Here is a 22,207-nt window from a genome sequence, read left to right on the forward strand (position 1 = left end):
GGGTGTTTGAGGTCCAGTAAGGACAGCTTCTCCACCAGTCTCTGGGAAATGATCATATTAAATCACTGAGCTAAAGTCAATGACCAGCATCCTGGTGCATAGGTGTCATTCTCCAGGTTGGCCAGGAGAGAGTGAACCAACAGGCTATAGCATCGTCTGTCGAACGATTTCTTCTATAGGCAAATTGAAATGGGTCCAATATCTCTGAGAGGTGTGCTTTGATGCGTCCCATCACCAGATTTTCAAAGAATTTCATCAAGATGGAGGTCAGTACCACAGGGCAGTAGTCATTGATCACAAGATACAAGTGCAGAAGTAGGCCAATCACCCCATCGGGTCTGCTCTGCCATTTAATCATGACCTGTTGCTTAGCTCTCAGGCCTATTCCCCAGTCTTCTCCCCATAACCCTTGAAACCCTAACTAATCAAATACCTGTCAATTTGTCTTAAATATATCCAGGAACTGAACTTCCACCTGCGGCATTAAGTTTCACAGGCCTATTGTTGTCACCCTATTGGGTACTGGGATAATTATGGCTGTCTTGATCCCTGCAGGGTTCAATATCTCATCAAAAATATACATAATTATTGGGAAGATATTAATTTTAATGCAATTTACCCTTCCTATCAGTGTTAGTGGTAAGTCTTTCCAATGTTCTAAGTCGTCTTGTAATTTCTTCATTAATGGCTGATAATTTAGTATACCTAGGTATCGAATTGCTTGGGTTTGCCATCTAAATGGTGATTCTTTCTTAAACTTTGTGAAATCCGCATTATTCATTGGCATTGCTTCACTTTTATTTGCATTGATCTTGTACCCCGATACTTCTCCGTATTCTTTCAATTTCTTATGAAATTCTTTTATTGATATTTCTGGTTCTGTTAAGTATACTATGACATCATCTGCAAATAGATTGGTTTTATATTCCTTCTCTTTTATTTTTATCCCTCTTATTTTATTTTCTGTTCTTATCAGTTCTGCCAGTGGTTCTATAGCTACCGCGAACAGTGAGGGAGATCGTGGACATCCCTGCCTAGTTGATCTGCTTAATTTATATTGGCTTGATATATATCCATTTACTGTCACCTTCGCCAATGGTCCTTATATAATGCTTTAATCCAATTAATATATTTCTCTGGTAGGTTGAACCTCTGTAGTACTTTGAATAAATAATTCCATTCTACTCTGTCAAAGGCTTTCTCTGTGTCTAAGGCAACTGCCACTGTTGGCGTCTTGTTTCCTTGTACTACATGGATTAAGTTAATGAACTTACAGATATTGTCCGTTGTTCGTCTTTTCTTAATAAATCCAGTTTGATCTAGTTTTACTAGTTTTGGTACACAGTCGGACAATCTGTTTGCTAATAGTTTATCTATTATCTTATAATCTGTGTTAAGTAGAGATATTGGTCTATACGATGCTGGTGTTGGTGGATCTTTCCCCGTCTTTGGTATTGTGTTTCTTCAATCTGGTTCATTACATCTAGGAGAGGAGGAATTAATAAGTCTTTAAATGTTTTAAAGGATACAATACCTATTTCAATCATTACCAATTCACCCAACAGAGAAATTCTTCAAGGAGCTAAAGAAAATAATAAGGAAATTCTTATGGAAAGGGGGGAAACCGAGGATAGAGCTAGATAAATAAACAGAATGGTACAAACAAGGGGGCTTACAGCTACCAAACTTTAAGAATTATTATAGAGCAGCACAATAAAGATACCTATCAGATTTTTATCAAACAAGGGAAAAACCAGATTGGACCAGATTAGAGCTGGATAAAATAGGGGAGAAGGTACCTGAACATATACTATATAAGTGGGATGAAACCTGGTGCAACATAGGAATTCACCAGTACTGCACCATCTGCTCAACATTTGGAAGAAGATTCACATAGAAAGAAATAAAACAAATTACCAACTACCAAAATTAATATTGATGCAAAATCAACTAATCCCTTTCACAATAGATAACCTTTCCTTTAGGGAATGGGAGAGAAAAGGGATCAAAAGAATAGAAAATTGTTTTTCGGGAAATAAATTATTATCTTTTGAACAAATTAAGGACAAATATGGTACAACTCACGGTACAATGGTTGCATACCACCAACTGAAAACCTACTTGGACAAATTGGGAAGCAGACTGAGGTTACCAGATTACAGACACAATGATAATTAAAAGATTTATAACAAACATGTACATCAAACTGCAAGAAAAAGAGAACGAGGAAACAAGCTGTAAACCCAAACAAGATCTAAACAAAGATAAAGAACGAAACATAGGAAAAGCTATGCTCCAGAACTATGAGAAATACAATACACATGAGGTTACGCATGATACAATATAATTGGTTACACAGGCTATACACCATGCCCCAAAAGTTAAATAAATGGGACCCAACAGTATCAGACAGATTTTTTCATTCTAAGAAGGAAACGGGAACAATAGTACATGCAATTTGGGCATGTGAGAAAGTGTAAAAGTTTTGGAAATCACAAAAAACATACCAAAAAATCCAGAGATCTTTCTTCTAAGAAATATAAGAAGTATAAGAAGTAAAGAACTTGGACTCAATTTCGATGGAGCACAAAAAAGATTTATTATGATAGCCTTAGCTGTAGCAAAAAAATGTATTATGTCAACCTGGAAATTAGAAGATAGCCTGAGAATACAGCAATGGTACATAGAAATTAATAAATGTATTCCAATGGAAAAAATAACATAATTTAAGAAATAACATCACAGTATTCGAACAAATTTGGGAACCGTACATGGAACACAACAGAGAAGTCCTACCACGGACCTCCACCGCCTAAAATGACAGAAAGAGAAGAAGACTAAATGAACTGACCCAGTAGTAAAAGTAGAAGACACAAATTTCTTGTTTATTTTCATTGTGTGTTGACATTGTTTAATGGATTTAATGTATCATATAGGTTGAACATTGAGTGGGTGGGGAGGAGGGATGAAGGAGGGAGGGAGGGGGGAAAAGGGGGAGAAAATGACACTGTATATTCAACAGGGAAATGTTTGTGTGTATTTTGGTTATTATGCTTCATAGTGTGAAAATAAAAATGTTAAAAAAAATTTATGAATATATATCACACACACACAATTCTAAAGGACTAGACAAGATTGAGGCAGGAAAGTGGTTTCCACTGGTAGGTGAGGCTAGAACCATGGATATGGCCTCAAGATTCAGAGAAACCGATTTCGGACAGAAATGAGGAGGAACTGCTTTTCTCAGAATAGTGAGCATTTGGAATTCTCTACCCAAGGAGTCAATAGAGGCTAACTTATTAAATACATTGAAGACAGTTAGATAGATTTTATTATAAGGAAATTAAGGCATATGGGGTAAAAGCAGATTGGTAGAGCTGTGTGCAAGGTTGTATCAGCTATGATCGTATTAAGTAACAGCAGGCTTGATGGGTCAGATAGCCTACTCCTGTTCCTGCCAGTGGTTCTCAACCTTTTTCTTTCCACTCACACCACTAAGTAATCCCTATGCCATAGGTACTCTGTGATTAGTAAGGGGTTGCTTAAGGCGGTATGTGAGTGGGAAGGGAAGGTTGAGGACCACTGCTCTAAACACAATTGTTATTAAAATATTTTGCTTGAGAAAAATTGTTATTGGCCCATTTCCTTTGGAGTTATGAAACCATACACATAACAAATCAATTAGGTATGATTAAAACAGTGGTTTTCAAATTTTCTTTCCATCCACATACCACCTTAAGCAATCCCTTACTAATCACAGAGCACCTATGGTATAAGAAATACTTAAAGTGGTATGAGTGGAAAGAAAAAGGTTGAGAACCATTGCTGTAGTTTGCATTTAGCTTCACCTTGAACAGTGGAGGCAGTCAAGGATGGAGAGATTGGTGTGGGAATAGGGTGGGGAGTTAAAATGGTTCATAATTGGGAGCTTCAGATGGCCATTGCAGACAGAGAGAATAAGCTCAGAAAAATGGTCAGCATTTCTGCTTTCTTTGAAAAGGAGAATTCAGTGATAATAATGAGAATCTCTACAGAAGCTGGCAACTATGATATCTGTCTCCAAGGCCAACACCAAAATATTTTTTTTAAGTTAATTTATATGTGTAGGCAGCCACCTCAAGATCTCTATTCATTTGTTCATTCTCAAGGTCTCTAATTTCTTGTTGCACAAATACTATTGTTAAAGCTTGGGCTTCTATTAGTGTACAAAAAGACACAGCAGAACCAAAAAGATGCAAGACACCATTTTATTCTTATAACACCAGTGAAAATGAGCAATATTCAGTGTTGAGTAGACAGAGCCACTCACTGATACCAGAGAACCTCATTCAAAGATTCAAGGCATAGGAACATAGGAACATAGGAACATAGGAACATAGGAACATAGGAACATAGGAACATAGGAACATAGGAACATAGGAACATAGGAACATAGGAACATAGGAACATAGGAACATAGGTAGGCCAAAAATGGCCCATCGAGCCTGCTCCGCCATTCAATATGATCATGGCTGATCTAATTTATGACCTAACTCCACCTACCTGCCTTCTCCCCATATCCCCCAATTCCCCTATCATGTAAAAATTTATCTAACTGAATTTTAAATATGTTTAATGAGGTAGCCTCAACCACTTCCCTGGTTAGAAAATTCCAAACATTCACTACTTTCTGGGAAAAACGATTTTTCCTCATCTGTCCTAAATCTACTCCCCTGAATCTTGAGACTGTGTCCTCTCATTTTAGTTTCCCCAGCCAGCTCAAAAAACCTTCCTACATCTATCCTATCCATACCCTTCATAATTCTATATGTTTCTATAAGATCTCCTCTCATTCTTCTGAACTCGAGCAAATACAATCCTAGACGATTTAATCTTTCATCATAAGTCAACCCCTTCATCCCAGGGATCAACCTAGTAAACCTCCTCTAGACCGTCTCCAAAGCCAGTATATCCTTCCTCAAATATGGAGACCAGAACTGGACACAGTACTCCAGGTGCGGTCTCACCAGTACCTTATACAGTTGCAACATTACCTCCCTACTCCTGAATTCAATTCCTCTAGCGATGAAGGCCAACATTCCATTTATTCTTAATAACCTGCTGCACCTGCAACCTAACTTTTTGCGATTCATGCACAAGCACTCCCAAGTCCCTCTGCACAACAGCATGCTGCAGTTTTTCACCCTTTAAATAATATTCAGCTCTTTTATTTTTCTTGCCAAAGTGGATAACCTCACACTTACTAACATTGTACTCCATCTGCCAGACCTGTGCCCACTCATCCAGCTTAACTATATCCCTCTGCAGACTCTCCACATCCTCATTACAATTTGCTCTTCCACTCAATTTGGTGTCATCCGCAAACTTGGCTACACCACATTTTGTCCCCTCCTCCAAGTCATCAATGTAAATGATGAACAGTTGTGGGCCTAACACTGACCCCTGCAACACCCCACTTACCACTCTATGCCAACCTGAAAAACTCCCATTTATCCCGACTCTCTGCCTCCTGTCAGACAACCAATTTTCAATCCAGGCCAAAATACTTCCCCGGACTCCATTTTCCTGTAACTTACTGATAAGTCTCTTGTGCGGCACCTTATCAAACGCTTTCTGGAAATCCAAATATACAACATCAACCTGTTCCCCTCTATCCACCGCACCCATTATATCCTCAAAGAATCCAAACAAGTTTGTCAAACAAGATCTTCCCTTTCTAAAACCATGCTGCGTCTGCCTGATTGAACCCTTGCGTTCCAAAAGTTTCACTATTTCAGTTTACAAATAATTCTTTTGCATAAATATCAAACACAGATTTCCAATGACTCTTTGTTATAGGTAAAGATTAGCATTATACATTTATTCATTTTAAAAGGCAGGAAAAAGTGGGCTGCACCAGTCAGAGGTAACAAATACATGTGTAAATTCATAAGCTGTTCAGTGTTGATGGCTGTCTTGAAATGTTCACATTAAATATACATTAATATCTGTTGTAGCCACTTGAAATTAATGAGTTTATGGGCCATACAATGGTGACTGAAACTACCCACAAAGAGGGGGGTCTGTACTAGCTTAATTGTTGGCGCCTGTTTCCGGCAGCCTCCCTTGATAGTAGAGGCTGCATCTATCACATAATAGTAAAGGCACAACAGAGTTTCTGGCGGGAAGTGTTCATGAATGGACTTACTTCATTGGCACCTTGTTATGCAGATACAAGCCCATTTAGCTATTGCCAGTTGCAATTATCAGCACAGTGAAGGGCATTCTTCATGGCCATGAATTCTAATTAGCTGCCTTAATTTTTTCTGGGAAGGGAGGGGCAAGGTATGAATGGTAGATTCTGTCTGCTTTTTAGTACTTTGACTTACAGACTGGTAAGTATGAGGCACTCAAGGCCCTGTTAGTTGGCACTTTCGGCCTCTCACGCCGTGAACAGGCTGTGAGGTTGCTACAGATGGATGGCCTAGCAGACCAGGTGCCGTCAGTCCTAATGAGTGACATGCTGGCACTAGCTGATGGCCATAAGCCAAGACTATTCTTTGAACCGGTCTTTTTAGAGCACATGCCAGAGGACATCCATCTCCTACTACCAAACTAGGATTTCTCTGACCTGCAAAAAGTGGCACTCATGTGGATGTTCTATGGTGCACCAAGCAGGACAGTGGGACCAGCCTCGGAATTAGTGCTGTGTCATGGTCGAAAGTCCTACCTCACCACACCCTACTAGCTGAACCTACAAAAGCTGCACCAAGCAACAACACGAGTTCTGAATCTTGGTGCTTTTACCATTAAAGATTAAGATCCGGGGCCCACCAATGCTGACCACCATGCTTGTTTCAGAGAAATGAAAAGGCCAGCCGTCGCTAATGACTACAGGTGCTGGCCATCATGATAGCCTCCTGTACATCTGGGATGGATACTCTGGGTGCAGATTCCTATTAGGCACAGGAGCAGAAATCAGCATCTTGCCGCCCCCCCCACCCCCCCCCCCTTGAGTCACAATATCAGAAATAGAGGGGCTGGGCCAGAGCTCATGGCAGCTAACAGCAGCACCATCCACACATACAGCACATGGACTATACCCTTGCAATTGGGTTCCAGCCAATTCACGTGGACTTTCATACTGGATGCACTGTCACAGCTATTGCTGGGGTAGATTTCCTCCATGTGCAGTTTGCTGGCAGATCTAAAGGGTTGGAGGCTAGTCGATGCCAAGACTTTCCCCTTGGGGAGGCCAAATTGCCAGCTCCGCACCTCAACTCACCAGGGTGTTAGAGTTCACCAGGGTGTTAGAGTTCGCATCCATTGTCACACCAGTTTTCCATTAAAGCCCCCCAAACACAGCATGTCACACCACATCCCTATGCAGGGACACCCCCCCCTACATGCCTGGGCCCACAGACTACAGCTAGACAAGCTCCAGCTCATGAGAGAGGAGTTTAACAAGAGGGATATAGTGTGTTGCTTGAACAGCCCATGGGCCTCCCCACTCCATATGGTGCCCAAGACCGCAGTAGGATGGAGGCTGTGTGATGACTACAGGAAGCTGAATGATGCAACCATCTATGATATATACCCAGTTCCACACATCCAGGACTTCATGGCCAAACTGCACAGGGGCACACATCTTTTCCAAAATAGACCTGGTGTGTGGGTATCACCAGGTCCCAGTCCATCCAGAGGATGTCACAAAGATGGCCATCATAACCCCATTTGGCCTGTTTCAATTCCTGAGGGTGCCTTTTGGCCTTAAAAACATGGTGCAGACCCTCCAGCTCCTTGTGGATGCCATGGGGCATGACTTGGACTTGCTTTTAATCTACTTCGACAATATCCTGGTAGCCAGCCACTCCTGCCAAGAGCATCTGAACCACTGCGCACCCTCTGCCACTGACTATGAAATGGAGGTCAACCTCACCATGTGCCAGTTTGGCCTGTCTACCATCAACTTCTTGGGACACCAGATTGACCATTGCAGAGCTGTTCCTCTTCCAGGGAAAATGGAGGCATTTGCCAACTTGCCAGACCCAAAACAGTCAAAGGTCTGCAAGAATTTGTCAGGATAGAGAACTTCTACCTCCGGTTCATTCTTCAGCGGCCCGAATTATGTTCTCACATTTTGGTTTGATGTCGGGCAAAACCAATTATATTGTATCATGCATAACCTCGTGTTTATTGTATTTCTCATAGTTCTGGAGCATAGCTTTTCTCATCGTTATTGAATGAAGATCTACCGGGACCAATGCCTGAAGAAGGCGCACAAAATCTGTGAACTGGTGCGGACTCGAAAGGCCAACATGGCCTGTTTCCACTCCATAAATGGTTATATGGTTATATATAAGTGGTCTGGACAGAAGAGGTGAAGGCCAAGGACGCGATAGCCAACGCCATGCTCCTGGTCCACTCCTGGATGGATATCACCATGGATGCCTCTGAAACAGCAGTCAGCAAAGTACTTGAACAATAAATAGAAGGACAATGGAAACCACTCACCTTCTTCAGCCAACGCCTACAGCCCCCAAAAGTCAAGTACAGTGCATTTGACAAGGAGCTACTACCCCTGTACCAGGCTGTTCGGCATTTCAGGCATTTCCTAAAAGGGGAAGAGTTCACGATTTTTACAGATCACAAACCCCTCACCTTTGCATTTGCCAAAGTGTCAGACCCTTGGTCAGCTGTGCCACCTGTCCCATATGTTCACCACCACAATCAAACACATCTTGAGGAAGAACAACGTGGTGATGGATATGCTGCAAAGAACATCCATACAGTTGGTGCAAGCCCTGACCCCAGGAGTGGATTATGTAGCACTAGCAGAAACACAGGAGGACAGCAAAATACTGGCATATCAAATTACACTCACCGTCCTCTGCCTCAAAGACGTACGCATCGGGACCCAGAGGTAACAAACTCTCTGCGACACCTCCACAGGGCAACCACAACCCATTGTACCAGCGGCCTGGAGGCATTAAGTGTTTGATGCCTTACATGGGTTGTCCCACCTCCCATCTGTGCAACCACCCAACTTATTATGGAACTGTTTATGTGGCATGGCCTACACAAACAGTTCGGGCAATGGCCCAGGACATGCACACACTGCCAAACCTCCAAGGTCCAGACACATGCGAAGGCATCACTACAACCTTTCGAGCCAATGCATAGGAAGTTTAAGCATGTGCACATGGACTTCGTTGGCCCACTACCTGTTACAATGGTGAACAGATTCACAAGATGGACATTTTAAATATTTCTGCCAGAGCCTCTGCAATTTCTACACTAGCCTCCCTCAAGGTCCGAGGGAATATTTTGTCAAGTCCTTGGGATTTATTCACCCTTATTTGCTTTAAAACAAAGCAAATAAAAGATAGGTCATAGTCTACCTATACCAATGTGGTTACTTTTCCTTCTCTTGTAGTGATGTCAAGGAAACATGCATTGACAAGCACTCAGCTCCACTTTTTAAAAAAAAAATGCAGATTGCCGTAGCTGGAGAGAAAGAAGAGCACGAGAGCGTGTGCAGATTTCCATCGAGGGCAAGAGCGCATCTAGAGCATGCACTTCCAGACATAGGTTGCTAGTTACCCAGCGCTCTGAGAGAAGATGGTGAATGGGTTGGGAGGGGTGCAGAGAGTGGGGTTATCTTGCTGGTCACCTTCCATTCATTTAATACTTGTTTCTACACTTGGGTCTCTTTGTGCAGCTCTTGCTATGTCCTCTGCTTACATATAGACCCCAACATGATAATTTCAACTGATGGTGAGAATCCCAGAACCAACCCCATTTGAATGACTTCCACTACCTTGCATTTACTTGCAGAAAACAACTCAACCCAATCTACACATTCTAGATCCTTTCTCACTTCCTCAAAATTTGCCCTTCTCCAATTTAGAATCTCAACTGGAGGCTCAGACCGATCCTTTATCATTAAATTGAAACTAATGGAATTATTATCATTGAACCCAAACTGTTCCCTTACACATACTTCTGTTACAGGAAATCTAATATTGCACTCGCTCTAGTTGGTGTATGGATTTACAAAACATTCCTGAGCAGATTTGACACACTCAAAGCCATCCAGCCCTTTTAGAGTATGGAAATCCCAGTCAATATAGATAGACCCCAAATTGTGATGTTCTGACATACAATATTTGAAAGTTATGATGATCAGAATTAAGGCAAGTCGATATCTACCTGCATCAATGTGGTTGTTTCTCCTTCTCTGAAGGAAATGCTTTCATCCAATCAGCGCTCACAGATCACTTCCTATTCCCCACCCCCACCACCTTAAAAATCATCATTCTGGTGCTCCTCTTGTAGTGATGTCAAGGAAATGTGCTTTGATGGACCCAACACCATTTATTTTAAAAAGGGTGATTGGAATGTACACCAGATTGCTGTTGCTGGGAAGGGAGAGCGATTGAAGAGGAAAGAGAGCCATGGAAATTTGCACATGCATTCCATAATCACAACATAGGTTGCAAGATGACGCCACTACCCTAGTTTCCCAGTGCCTCTTCAGAATCCAGTAGCAGTGGTGACAGCGCACCCACCCGCCCTCCGGCAGCAGCGGGGATGTTGACCCCCCACCCCTGGCAGGTACAGGGCTGAGTTCTACCTGTCCAGGTAGACCCTGACTTATGATAATTTCTACTCATGATGAGAGTCCTGGAACTGAATCCCATCACATGTCAGAGTCTACCTGTATGCGGAAAATTAAAATCTCTCTACAGATTTGTTCTTCCATTTCTCATTGATGATTGGGTGGTCTACAATACAACCCATGAATGTGGTCATACTTTTCCCATTCCTCAGCTCCACCCATATAGCCTCAGAAGAGAAGCCCACTGGTCTATCCTGGTTGAGCACAGCGGTGATAATTTTCCTTGACAAGCAATGTCACTCTTTCATCCCCACTGCTTTAATCACATCTGAGCCTTTCTCAGAGCTCGTGATACTGCCCTCAGTACAGGGTATAGGATGACACCAAGATCATCCATGGCTGAACACTCCCATGCAATCTGGAATGCAAAGCAGGGTTCTCAGAGAAGTTCCACAGACAGCTGTGCAACACCAATGACATGAGGTGCATGTGGCAAAGGATCAAGACTATAACAGATCATAAGTCAAATTTGCACCTTGCGAATTAAGGAAAATGACGCCTCACTTCTGGACAGACTGAACACCTTCATGCACAGTTCATCCATTATAGTTATAGGTTTTCAGCAGATATCATCTCATTGGCTCTACACAAAGCCCTGGATCACCTGAAGAGCAACAAGGTGCTCTTGATCAACTACAATTTGGCATTTAACACTATCATTCCCTCAAAACTGAACAGCAAAAACCTGGGACTCAACAACTCATTGTGAAATTGGATCATGGATTTCTTCACCTCCAGACAACAATCAGTGAAGATTGTGGAGGAGAAGTTCTTACCAATCTCCATCAGTACCGGAGCACCACAGGCCTTCATTCTTAGCCACCTGGTCTCCTCTCTTTACACCTACAACTGTGTAGCTCAGCACAACAATAACATCCACAAATTCACTGATGATCCCATGGTAATGGGTTGTATAAAGGAAGGGGATGAGTCAGTATACAGGATGGAGATTGAAAACTTGGCGAATAACGCAACACCAACAATCTTGCACACAATGACACTAAAACTAAGGTGCTGATTGTTGACTTTAGGAAAGGAAAGCCAGAGGTGTACAATCCAGTCACCATTGGGGGAAATCAGAGGTGGAGAGAGTGAGCAAATTTAATTTCTTGTGACTCATTATCTCGCAGGATCTTCCCTGGACCCAACACACCAGTGGCATAGAGAAGAAAGCATGTCAGCTCTTCTACTTCCTCAGGAGTTTACAGAGGTATGGTACGACACCAGAAACCCTAGGAAATTTCTACAGATGTGTGGTGGAAAGTGTGCTGACCAGCTGCACCAGTCACATATGGGGACACCAACACCCCTGAGTGTAAACCCCTCCAAAAAGGTAGTGGACACAACCCAAGACATCACAGCCAAAACCTTCCCCAGTATCAATTACATCTAAAGGGATCGCTCCATTGGAGAGGGATCAGGAGTCATCAAAGACCTACACCACCCAGCACACACTCTGTCTCATTGCTGCCATCAGGAAAGTGGGATTGATGCCACAAGACTCACACCACCAGGTTTAGGAAAACCTGCTACCCCTCCTCAGCAACAAACAGCATCACTTACTTGTGAACTTTATCAATTTTCTTTTTGTTCTCTCTGTATTACATAACCAGTTTCTTCAGATTTGTTATCGGTTTAAAGTTGTTTATTTGTTTACATGTTGATACTGTGTAGTTTAATTTTTTGCACTTCCAATTAGTGGTAATTCAGCCACAGCTGCAGGAAAAAGGAATCTCAGGGTTGTATGTGATGTCATGCATGTACTCTGACAAGAAATTTTAAAATCTGACTTTTTTTTCCCCAAATATATTTATTGAGCATCAAAACAACTTTGCTCACATTATACAGATGTACTTCTTGCTTTTTTTGAAAATTTATAGATGTTATCAATTACATTACATACATTTCATTCACAATTAATCATACATGGCTTTTACAAGTTTAAAAAGAAAAATAAAAAAGAAAAATAAAAAATGAAAGAAGCCCCCCCTACCCACCCAATCCCCCCCAAAAAACCCTAAGAGAAAAGTAAAACTCCCCCTATTGGCACTAAAGAAATAAAGCACCAACCCCTCTCTATCGTGCAGAAAGTGGCTTATTGCCACAATCAAGCCCATGAACAGCGTTCGATGGATTCCAGCACTCTTCACTTCCCAGATGTTACATCAAAACAAAGTCACTAATTTACTACTCCATTGCACTTTAATAGGCCGAGTAAATGAGAAGGAATTATTTGGAATGAGGCAAAGTTTCACACAAAATCTGATGCCTGTTTGCATCCGGAAGTACAATCTTCATTGTTGTGGGGTAATGCAACGTAAACTTGGGTCCCTTTTCCTGAAGTCTTTTCTCGACTTCATTAAATTTTATCCTCTTAGCCAACAATTATGTAGTAATATCCGGACAAAAGAAAACCTTCCAACCATATTAACGGGTTATTTGAAATCATGAAAATCTGATTTGATGAAAAGAAAAGGATGTTGCCAAAGAAAGCTGTGTCCCCCTGAAGAACAGGCCCTCTGCAAAGCTGCAACCAAGGTGAGGCGAATCCTATCGAAAGTGAACCCACAAATGGAGGTGAGACCAGACAACATACGTAGTTGGGTACTGAAGGACTGCGCAGACAATTGATGGAGGTCTTCACGGACATCTTCAACATCTCACTGCTGCAGTCCATCATTCCCGTAGGATTCAAGGCAGCCAGCATCATCCTGGTCACCAAGAGGGAGACAATAACAGGCCTCATTGACTACCGCCCTGTGGCTCTGACCTCACCATTATGAAATGCTTCAAGCATCAGGTGATGGAATGCATCAAAGCTCACCTCCCAGACATGCTCAACCCATTTCAATTTGCCTATAGAAGAAACCATTCCACAGTTGAAGCTATAGCCTTGTCGCTCCACTCTGTCCTATCTCTCCCGGAGAACGACACCTAATATGCCAGGCTGCTGTTCATTGATAGTTTTAAACGTTAAGGTGAAGTCATTGTCCAGAGGTTGGTGGAGAAGTGGTCTTTCCTGGAACTCAACACCCCTCTCTGTAATTGGATCCTGGACAGAAAGAACACAGTCTGTCCAGGTCAGTAGCAGAATGTCAAACATCATCACACTTCAGGGCTGAGTTCATGTTCATGCTACTGACCCATGACTGCATCACCCTGATCTAGCTCCAACAAGTTATCAACTTTGCAGATGACACAACAGTAGTTGGCCTCGTCAGCAATGAGTCGCACTATGAAGAAGTGGAAAATCTAGAGAAGTAGTGCAAGTAACAACCTGAGTCTCGACGTGGACAAGATGAAGAAAATTATTGTGGACTTCAGAAGGACAATGAAAGACAACCCTCTACTACACATCAACAACTCTGTAGTAGAGAAAATGAAGAGCACCAAGTTCCTTGGAGTACACTTAACTAGAGCCCTATTATGGACACTCAACATCACTTCACTGGTCAAGAAGGCCCAACAGTGACTGAGAAGACTGAAATTGACAAGGCTACCAAGCATCATTATGTCAACCATATAACCACTTACAGCACAGACCAGGCCAGTTCGGCCCTACTAGTCCATGCCATAACAAATCCCCACCCTTCTAGTCCCACTGACCAGCACCTGGTCCATACCCATCCAGTCCTCTCCTCTCCATGTAACTATCCAGTCTTTCCTTAAATGTAACCAATGATCCCGCCTCAACCACATCTGCCGGAAGCTCATTCCACATCCCTACCACCCTTTGCGTAAAGAAATTTTCCCTCATGTTCCCCTTACAATTTTCCCCCTTCAATCTTAAACCATGCCCTCTAGTTTGAATCTCCCCCACTCTTAATTGAAAAAGCCTATCCACATTTACTCTGTCTGTCCCTTTTAAAATCTTAAACACCTCTATCAAGTCCCCCCTCAATCTTCTACGCTCCAGAGAAAAAAGCCCTAGTCTCCACAACCTTTCCCTGTAACTCAAACTTTGAATAAGCATTCTATCAAGAGTGTTTTGGCTGGTTACATCGCCATATGATACAGTTGCTGCAGAGAAATGGATCAATGGTCATTCCCCAGGAACCCATAAGTGGCAGAGAGAATCACTGGAGTATCTCTGCTCCCACCCCCATCAATGTGGTCTACTGAGATCATTGTCTGAAGAGGGCACACAATATCATTGAAAACTTCTTCTACCCTGCATACAGCATATTTCAGCTGCTCCAATCAGGGAAGAGATACAGGAGTATCAGAGCCATCACCACCAGGCTGAAGACCAGCTTCTTCCCATGGACAATGAGAATGCTGAATGACCAAAGGAATAGCTCACACTAACTATCCAAGACAAAACAATAATTATTTGTATAGATGAAATACTTGTCCTGCATATGTATTGTTTGTCTGTATGTGTGCTATGTCTGGTTGGGTGTCAACATGTTTTGTACCAAGTACTGGAGAACACCATTTCGTCAGGTTGTATCTGTACAATATGATGACAATATGCTCATCGGCCTTTTCTACAATACTTCTTGCATTGAAATAGATGTCCCTGAGAACTTTTCCATCATGTACAACCTTTTGATGTCTAATGCTAATGCACTTTTGGCATTATGTTTTCCCTCCTCTATTTGTTCTTCCTCTGATTCCCATTTCCCTACAAATCTAGTTTGAACCCCCCCCCAAGAGCAGCACTAGCAAACCTTCCCACTGGATATTAGTTCCCTTCCAGTTCAGATGCAAGCCATCCCGTCAGAACACATTCCACCTTCCTTGGAAAAGAGTCCAATGATCCGAAAACCTGAAACCCTCCCTCCTGCACCATGTTTTTAGCTACATGTCAAGCTGCATTATTCTCCTATTTCTAACCTCACTAGCATGTAGCACAGATAGAAATCCTGATATCACAACCATTGCAGTTCTGATCTTCAACTTTTTAACCTAACTCCCTGAACTCTCTTTGCAGGATCTCCTCACTCTTCCCACCCAGATTATTGGTCCTTACATGGACCACAAAATCTGGTTGCTTACCCTCCCTCCTGAGAACAGCATGAGCTCAATCTGATATATCTTGGACCTTAAGATTAGGGAGGCAACATACCATCCAGGATACGTAATCACTTCCATAGAACTCTTAACTATTCTCCGAACTATGGAATCTCCTATTACTACAGCACACCTCTTCTCCCTCTTCCCTTCTTAACCACAAGAACGGGCTCCTTGCTAGGGACCTAATCACTGTGACTTGTCCCTGTTAGATCACCACCCCTCAACAGTATCCAAAATGGTATACATGTTATTGAGAGGGACAGCCACAGGGTGCCCTGCACTGCCTGCCTGTTCTCCTTCACTCTCCTATCACCCAGCTATCTTCCTCCTGCTTCCTAGGTGTGATCACATTCCTGTATCTTCCTGGTATCACCACTTCCCATCCTCCCAAATGATCAGGAGTTTATCCAACACCAATTTTTTAATTACATTTGTCAGGAACTGCAGCTGGATGCACTTCTTGCAGATGAAGTCATCAGGGATACTACTGACTTCCCTGACTGCCCACATTCTTCAAGAAGAACATCCCCATGCCATGACTACAATCCCCACTATCTATGACTTGAGGACAAAATTATTTAAGATAAATATAAACCTGCTCTTACCTGTGCCTACCTGCAGTATCCTTTTTTGTTCCTCAAATAGGGTGGTCCTTACTTCAATTCCTGCACCACTCAGACCATGCCCTCAATGACTGCTCTGCTACACTGTACCTCATTTTTAGAGAATTGTCTGGGTCACCTGGCCTCAATTGTCCAATCCTGCTGAATCTGAGCTTTTCAAATCTTTCTCCTCCAACTGCCTTAGTCACCTGACCTCAACTGCCAATCAGCTTCTTCCTCCTGAGTCTGAGCTTTTCAAATCTTTCCTCCTCAAACTGCCAGGGTCATCTGACTTCGATTGCCCAATCAGCTTCCTGCTGAGTTTGAACTTTTCAAATCTTCAACCTCCAATTGCCTCGGTTACTTGACCTCGATTGCCCAATTGACAAATTGCCCCAATGTGACAAATAAAACTAAATTCAAAATGAAATTTCTTCTGGTTTAGTTTTGTGGTTTTTGTTCTTATACATTAAAAACCTTGATAGTCAGCACCTATGGGGATAGGAAGATGCCGGATAAGTGTATTTTCCATTTGCTTGAGACTTAGTCTTACAATGCCAAAGGAATACACTTGTATTTAGAATTAACAGTTTAAAAGACAAAAGACAAAAATACTATACTGTACTTACATTCAACAAACTTCTCTTGAATGAATATATAAACCTTAAGGAATTTTACTTCATTTTCAGTCAATTTCTTTGAAAACATTTAACCATCACTGCATTTGCAGATTGCTCTTCCTCTACAGAGGCTCCGAAAGATTAATAATAACATTATAGAATCATAGGTAATTACCACCCTCCCATTCCAAGTTTACAGATAAAGCCTCTGACCAGGGCAACTCTTACTAAGCAGGGATGAGGAGACTCTTTGAGAAAGTCACCCCAATACTCTGGTGATGGAGAGAATCAAGAAGTCAGCAGAGATTGAGAAGAAAGTAGCTTCGCAAAAGGAGTGGGATCAGGACTCCCGGTCAGATTATTGGCCTGGTTGAGATTGGCCTGGGGTCACTTCTGGGCACCTGTCATTCCACCGCTAAACTGTAAATATTGAACCTTTCCCTGTGTATCTGATTAAATTGGTGAACAGTTAAAAAAAATGGCAAGTGGCATCAACCAGCTTTTCATCCTGGATGATGCCATTGCTGTTTCACACAACTTTATTCAAACAACTGCTACAAGCAAAGTACAACCAATGCACTCCGCTGACTGAATATTTGCTCCCATCTTCACCAAAGGTTTAAGTGTTGCTTCAGAGAACATTTACTTTTACAATTTTTAACTTATGTTTTTTTAACCTATTATTTTATCCTTATTTATTTTCCTCAATTTATTTTGCCGATTGCCTGAATTCTGGATACCAAGGGTTTTACTGTACTTCATTTATTCACTTAATTGCATCTTTAACTGCTTGAGAATGAATGAGAATTAATCAGAGTTTATTGCCAGTGATAAATTTGCAATATACCAATGGAATTAATTTTTTTCTTGCTGCAGCTTCCCAGTTCCGTAAAAAGCACTAACAACAATTGCAGTATAATTAATACAAAAGTTGGCATGAAGAAAAGAAATAATTATAAAAGGAAGAAAAAAAATTGTAAATAATAAATATTCTCAATTGGCTGGCAATAACAAAAATGTACTGTGTCAATAATGTAGATAGATATTTGGTGGTATTGTAATGGTGCTGGGCAATAAGTGACATGGGCAGGCTAAAGACTGAAAACTGTTGGAAAATAATTGTTTTTAAACATTGGGTTGCTGGACCTCTGGCTTGGGTACCTAGAGGGAGAGAGCATGGCCATGATGGAAGGGGTCTTTTATGATGTTGGTTGCCTTGTTTTAATACCTTAGTTTCAGTACATATTCTCTTCACTGCATTGTTCAGAAATCATAATTTTTGGTCCTCCTTAATGTTAGAAAATCCTGATGAATTATGAATGTTCAAATTACAATTAGAGTGCACAAATTTGCAGCATGTTGTGCTATCATAATTCCATATTGAATTGCAATAGTATCTATTTAATTAATTTTCAAAGTTCAAATTTATTGTTAGAGCATACACATAACATCTCTACCTGAGATTCTTTTTTTCCTGTGGGCCAGGTAGAATTTCTACTTTTTGGTAACTGTAAACTGTACTCAAGAAGAAAGATATGTATACAAAAGAGAGAAATGTCAACCAAAAAAAAATGTAAGCAAACTGACTGTGCAAATACAGAATTTAAAAAAGAAATCAGTAAAAATAATGTTCAAAGTCAGAGTCATTAAATTAGTCTCTGATCGAGACTGTTATTAAGGGATCTGATGGTTGAGGTGTAATAACTGTTCCTGAACCTGGTGCTAAGAGTCTTGTGGCCCTATACCTCTTTCCTGATGGCAGCAGTAAGAACAGAGCATGTCCTGGGTGATGTGAATCCTTGATGATTACTATTGCTCTCTGACTGCTCCATTCCAATGTTCTCGATGGCAGGAAGAATTTTGTCTGTGATGTATTGACCTGTGCCCTCTACCTTTTGCAGAGCACTTCGCTCAAAGGTATTGGTGTCCCCATTCTAAGCCCTGATGCAGCTGGTCCGCACACTTTGCATTTCACAGTTGTAGAAGTTTGTCAAGGCTTCTAATGACGTACCATACCTCTGCAAATTCTTGAGGAAGTAGAAGCGTTGATGTGTTTTCTTCACAGAGACATTGGTATGATGGCTCCAGGAAAAAGTCCACCGAGATAGTAACTCTCAGAATTGAAATATGCTCATCCTGTCCACCTATGATCTCTCGATGATCACTGGATTGTGCACCTCTGGTTTTCCTATGCTAAAGCCTACATTCAGCTCCTTGGTCCTTGTTGTTAGTACACTATTCAGCCATGTTTTCAATCTCCCTCCTGTATGCTGACTCAATTACGCCTTTTATTCAGCTGAGTACAATGTGATCGGCAGCAAATTTGTAAATGACAGCACCGCTGCTGGTGCGGATCAAGGGACACACTGTAACTCTGAGGGGACTCCTTTTTGCTTCTCTTTCTCTGACTGTAGTGCTTCAGGCAACTTCTGCCAATGGTGACAACAGACAAATGCAAATCTGGTGTAATATTGCACTGTCTTTAATACATAACAATAAATTGAATCTTGAATCTTTAAATGGTGCTGTTGTAATACTGAGTCACACAGTCATAGGTGTAAAGTGAGTAGAGCAGGGGGCATGCAACCCCATGATGCTCTGAAGCTGATGGAGATTGTCGAGGAGATATTCTTCTCAATCCACACTGATTGAGATCTGGAGGTAAGAAAGTCCAGGATCCAATTGCACATTGAGGTCTGGAGGTAAGAAAGTCCAGGATCCAATTGCACATTGAGGACTGGAGGTAAGAAAGTCCAGGATCCAATTGCACATTGAGGTCTGGAGGTAAGAAAGTCCAGGATCCAATTGCACATTGAGGTATGGAGGCCCAGGTCAGAGTTTGCTAGTTAGGTCTGCTCACTGTAAAAGTGAAAGCACCACACAACTAACCTCCAGATTCAATTTTCCAATTGAGCTCATTAGTTTCAAATCACTTTGGAATGTTGTAAAGTTTCAATGATGCCAAATAAAAGCAAGATCCTGGAAATTCCTCTTTAGAGAGGAACTTGCCTTCATAAGAAATGTGATTATATTTGCTAGCAAGACTTTCTTTCCCAACAGTTGTGTTTACTCACCTGCACTTTTCTCTGGAACAAAATCAAGGAAGATCATTGCTGTTTGGTACTCAAGTTTCAAGATGTGGGGAAAAGAAAGGGAGACTAAATGTGAATCTGTCCTGGGGACAAGATAGAGACCACTATTTAGGGGAGAACCAAAAGTCCATGCCTCTTCCTGGGAATTTGCATATTTTCTTTTGGATATACCATCCACCTGCTCCATCATGTCAAGTAATTGCAGCCAAAATACTCATTTTGAAAGTCCATCTCACCATTTTTTTTCCTATGGATCTACATTATTATTGGCAGCCAAGCCCTGCACGTAGCACCCTGCCAAATGGCAGAGTAAGTCCAGGAGTAAGAATTTTCTTATGTTTTTACATGAATTATAATCATGCTAAACTTTTTCAGTTATATCTTTTTTAGTATAGTATTTCGAAATGAAATAAAGATCAGGGCTACTGCCAGGTGTAAATTGCAGTAGATATTTCCACACATTTGCAGAATTAAGTTGCTAATTGCTTATTCACTTATTCTTTGGGTTGAGGGATACCTGGAGCTTTCAGACTGCATCTCAGTTCACCCTATAATTTTTTGTTTAACCTGCCAGTGGTAATTCGATAATTCACCAGTGAGTGTTTTACTTCTGATGTCTCACTTCTGAGAGCAATGATTCCAGCCAGCAATGTAAATATGTGCTCCCAAAGCACAATGTGATATATTTAAATGTTTCATTGATTGAAATTATACATTTACCATGGTTTAGCAAATGGTATTCGATAATGCAGGAAAAAAATGTGATTGCACCATCTAATTTACTAATTTACTGACCTTAAATCCTAGCCAGGAAAAATATTAATTGTGATTTTGATGTGAAAATGAATTATAGACAGAAAGAAAAGAGAATCAGATAAATGTAAGACATTGTGTCACTGTTGGTACCTTATGCAAGTTCCTTCAGGAGAGAAAAACATCCATAAATCACAAGCTGTGCACGCATAGGTGACTTATGATTGTCTTTGGCTTGAATGAAAGAACATTTGTAATAGACTCAAATTTGGAGTAGTTATCTATTTATTCTGCAGGTTGCCTTACAAATGCAGTTTATTATTTGGTCTGGACAACTGGGCAACAAGCGAATGCATCTCACTTGAGCAGATGCTATTTTTAATTTTGTTAATTGCCCTATTATTGGCCTATGCAACCTACCCTGAAAATCATGTTTGCCAGGGAAGTTGAACTTCTATTTTTTAACAGAACTATAATTGCAAGGCAGAGTTGCATTATCGAATATACCTTGAAGCTCCCATCAACTTCAACGTTTGCATTAAGGAAAGAAGATTTTTCCTAACCTAAGACAAATTTCGCCAAAAATAAAATTATCGATAAAGTAGTGATAGAGTTCTAGTGATCCTCCTGACCACTAGAAGGAGTTAGAGACTAGTTTGCTGCAGCTCTGTTTGATTCAAGATGGATGCCTCCACACGGTTTTGAGTTTGTTTTATAGCTAATAATGTAAAGTTGTTTTAAAAAAAAAACAATTTTCTTTATTACAATAAAAAAAAGCACATGGTACCTGGAGTGGAAGAAACACCAGGACGGCAAAGAGTGAGTAACAGTCGATATCAGCAGAGAAAATATGGAGACTTTAAAGGCTGTAAATTGGACTGGAAATGTCGACAATGAGTGGAGGTTGTTTAAACAAAGATTTATGCTATACCTACAAGCCATTAAACTTGAGAGCAAACCTGATGCACAGAAGATTTCTCTGCTACTTACCATGGTGGGACCTCAACCACTGTAGGCCTTGAATACATTTGTTTTTGCTGAGGGTCAGTTCAACAAGGTTGTCAAGATGTTTTATGAACACTGTTCACCAAAGAAAAATGAAAACTTTGAGAGATATGTGTTTTGCTCATGCACACAGCTGCAGGGAGAGAGCTTTTATACTTTTTTAATAGACTTGAAGTTAAAAGCAAGAACATGCAATGTTCAATGATCCGTGATCACATTGTGTTCAGGATTATTGATAAATAAGTGAGAAACAGGCTGTTGCAAGAGACAGACCTTACCTTAGCTGGAGCTTTGAAGATATGCCATGCCAGTGAATTAGCTCTACAGCACGTGAAAAGTTCAGTGAGAGGGCCAATGAACACAGTGTATGGACACACACATAAACAAAATATGAGACATAGAAAACAACAAAAAGAAGGAGTGCACTCAACATTCACCAAACAATGCCCCACCTAT

The 22,207-nt window shown here is 41.2% G+C and overlaps 1 long non-coding RNA gene across 5 annotated transcripts in view; it reads right to left on the reverse strand.

Moving 5' to 3' along the window:
• Window positions 1–16,463, reverse strand: part of LOC138760615 (uncharacterized) — a 78,454-nt gene extending 61,991 nt beyond the window's left edge. For all 5 annotated transcript variants that reach the window (XR_011355751.1, XR_011355754.1, XR_011355752.1 and 2 more), the window contains exon 1: window positions 16,285–16,463. This is a non-coding gene — a long non-coding RNA (uncharacterized lncRNA). The remainder of the gene's footprint in view (window positions 1–16,284) is intronic.
• Between the last annotated feature and the right edge of the window lie 5,744 nt (window positions 16,464–22,207).

The sequence above is a fragment of the Narcine bancroftii genome, chromosome 4, assembly GCF_036971445.1.
Source record: "Narcine bancroftii isolate sNarBan1 chromosome 4, sNarBan1.hap1, whole genome shotgun sequence".
Taxonomy (NCBI): Eukaryota; Metazoa; Chordata; class Chondrichthyes; order Torpediniformes; family Narcinidae; genus Narcine; species Narcine bancroftii.